A 3,709-nucleotide genomic window follows, 5' to 3' on the forward strand; every position below is an offset into this window, starting at 1 on the left:
TCTTTTACCTTAGTAGACAATTATAGGCACGTGTATATGCCATGTGAATTTTGTATTACTTATTTAAATGGTAGAGGATGGAGGATCGTCAGTGGATGTACACGGGTCGCACTAGTCAGAATACGTTGACCAATGAATGGCTTGACAAGATGGATGCTTTCTTGGAACGGGCGTTTGCAAGTGTCAATGGAGCTCGATCAACTTGGTGTCCGTGCAGCAAATGTGGAAACATGCGTCGGCAAACCAAGCTGGAGATGGGCAAACATCTGGTGAAGAACGGATTTACGTCAGACTACACCAGGTGGATCTACCATGGTGAATCTGACCGAGGGAGAGAGGAGGTCTTAAGACAACGAATCGAGGAATTTGATGATGATGCCGGGATGGGAGATATGTTGAATGACTTTCATGAAGCACACTTCGAAGAGGCACGTAGGGAGGAGGAGCCAGAGGCTACCGCTAAGGCTTATTACGAAATGTTGTCTGCGGCACAGCAACCCCTTCACGGCCATACCAAGGTTTCTCAGCTAGATGCCATTGCACGTCTAATGGCTGTGAAGTCTCAGTTTAGTTTGAGTCGAGACGCGTTTGATATTATGTTGACAGTTTTTGGAAGCCTGCTCCCGGTTGGTCACATCTTGCCAAAGAGCATGTATGAGGCACAGAAACTCCTTCGTGCACTTAAGATGCCATACGAGCATATACATGCATGCCCGAAGGGATGCATCTTATTTAGGAAAGAGTATGCGGAAGCAAAATACTGTGTGAAGTGTGAATCGTCTAGATTTCTGGAGGTTGATTCTGGTGACGGTCAGAAAAAGCAGCTCGCAATTCCTGTGAAGGTTCTACGGTATCTTCCTTTCATACCGAGGATCCAACGGCTTTTCATGACTGAAGAATCCGCGAAACAAATGACATGGCACAAAAATGGCCGTCGCTATAATCCAGAGAAGTTGGTACACCCATCCGATGCTGAAGCCTGGAGAAGCTTTGATGCGATTTATCCTGCAAAAGCTCTAGAGGCCCGTAACGTACGCGTTGCGTTGGCAACTGATGGGTTCAATCCTTATGGAATGGCGGCCGCCCCGTACACCTGTTGGCCCATTTTCGTTATCCCACTGAATCTCCCACCCGGCGTCCTATTTCAACGACATAATATATTCTTGTCGTTGATAATTCCAGAGCATCCGGGAAATAATATGAGTGTGTATATGGAGCCTCTGATTGATGATTTGCTCCGTACTTGGGAGGAAGGGGTATGGACCTATGACCGATCCACAAAGACAAACTTCAAGATGCATGTTTGGTACCAGTACTCACTGCATGACTTGCCGGCATATGGGATTTTCTCCGGATGGTGTGTTCACGGGAAGTTCCCTTGCCCAGTATGTAAAGCATCTTTGAAGTTCATTTGGTTGTCGAAAGGGGGTAAATATTCATCGTTTGACAAACATCGACAATTCCTCCCTCCTGACCATCCATTTAGACGAGACATGAAGAACTTTACCAAAGATGTTGTAGTTACAGCCCTCGCACCGCCGATGATGACAGGGGCCGCAGTTCGTGCTCAGTTAGACGCTCTTGAGTTCAATAATGAAGAAGGTGGTTTTTTGGGATATGGCGAGCAACATGCTTGGACGCAGAAGTCGTGCTTGTGGAAGCTTCCATATTTTGACGATCTCCTTGTTCCACATAACATTGATGTAATGCACACGGAAAAAAATATCGCCGAGGCAATTTTTGGTACCATAATGGACATTCCTGACAAGACAAAGGATAACGTTAAGGCTAGAGTGGATCAAGCGACATTGTGCAACAGACCACAGCTAAACATGGCGCCTCCAAGAGCTGGCAAGTCATGGAGGAAGCCTAAGGCCGATTTTGTTCTGACGAGGGCTCAAAGGAGGGAGGTTCTAGAATGGTTCCAAACATTAATGTTCCCTGATGGCTATGCAGCGAACTTGAAGAGGGGAGTAAATTTAGCAACTATGCGAATCAACGGGCTCAAGAGTCATGATTACCATATATGGGTTGAGCGCCTCCTTCCGGTGATGGTTCGAGGCTATGTCCCTGAGCATGTGTGGCAGGTGCTAGCGGAGTTGAGCAATTTCTTCCGCCGGCTTTGTGCGAAGGAGTTATCTCGTACCGTGGTTGCAGAAATGGAAACAATGGCGCCCGTGTTGCTTTGTAAGTTGGAGAAGATCTTTCCTCCAGGCTTCTTCAATCCAATGCAGCATATGATTCTACACCTCCCGTATGAAGCACAAATGGGGGGGCCTGTGCAGGGTCGTTGGTGCTACTCAATTGAGAGATGTCAAAAGGTTCTTCGAACTAAATGTAAGAATAAGTGCAAAATTGAAGCATCCATTGCAGAGGCATACATTCTGGAGGAGGTTTCAAACTTCACATCGAAATACTACGCTGAGAACCTTCCTAGTGTGCATAATCCACCTCCTCGTTACAATGCTAGCGAAGATGAATTAAGCCTTAGCATTTTCCGAGGGCAACTCGGAAGTGCAAGTGGTGCGACCCGCAAGACCCTTAATCATGAAGAGTGGCGCTCTATCATGCTATATGTGTTGACCAACCTATCTGAAGTGGAGCCGTACATGATGTAAGTCATCGACAAACTTATTTCGACGTATGTATGGTATCTCTTGCCTAAACGTATCTTTCTCGTTGGCATAGGCAATTTCATCGTCAATTCTGGCGTAAATGAAGGCAACCGACCCCGCACGAAGCTGAGACTCTTCTTAAAGAGGGTGCGGGAAATGGAATGCCCGATTTCATTTCTTGGTTCAAACAGAAGGTAAAATTTCATTTCCGCGAACATTCTAGATACTCGTGCATACGATTAATATAACGAACCGCCCTGTTCGTACTTGCAGGGCCGAACCGATGCGTCTATGAATGTCGAGTTGAGACAGGTTGCCGATGGCTGTGACTATAGGGTCAGGTCGTTTGCCGGTTATGACGTCAACGGATATAGGTTTCACACAACAAGGCACGAGCAGAGTCGGCCCAATCGAAGAACCACAAATACCGGAGTTTTCACGCCAGGCTCCGATGGAGTCGAGTACTACGGAAGAATTGAAGAAATATACGAACTCACTTTTCATGGGTGTAAACCTCTTAATCCAGTTATATTCAAATGCCATTGGTTTGATCCATCTGTCGTGAGACGGGCCCCTAACCTTGGGCTAGTTGAAATTCGACAGTCATCCAGGTTACTAGGAGACGATGTCTATATTGTGGCTCAACAGGCCACGCAAGTTTATTATTTGTCATACCCGTGTCAAACCGACAGCCGTCTTAAGGGTTGGGATGTTGTGTACAAGGTATCACCACACGGTAAACTACCTGTACCAAACAATGAAGATTACAATATAGACCCCGACACGTACGAAGGAGAGTTATTCCAAGAAGATGGGCTCGAAGGGAGTTTTGTGATAGATTTAACCGAAGCGATCGGAATGGAAGTAGACAACGAGAGGGTTGCTGCAGAAGACGGTGGAGACGAGGTTCAGAATGTGAAGGACTTAGAATTACTTCAACGATTACAGTTAGATAATGACAGTGATGACGACATTTCTTCTTCGGAGCACGAGCTTGACTATATCGACACGCGTGATAGTGATGATGAGACTTATGATCCAGCTAATCCCGATCATGATGATTATTTCTAATACATGTATGATTCGTAATAATT

The sequence above is a fragment of the Setaria italica genome, chromosome II, assembly GCF_000263155.2.
Source record: "Setaria italica strain Yugu1 chromosome II, Setaria_italica_v2.0, whole genome shotgun sequence".
NCBI classification, from domain to species: domain Eukaryota; kingdom Viridiplantae; phylum Streptophyta; class Magnoliopsida; order Poales; family Poaceae; genus Setaria; species Setaria italica.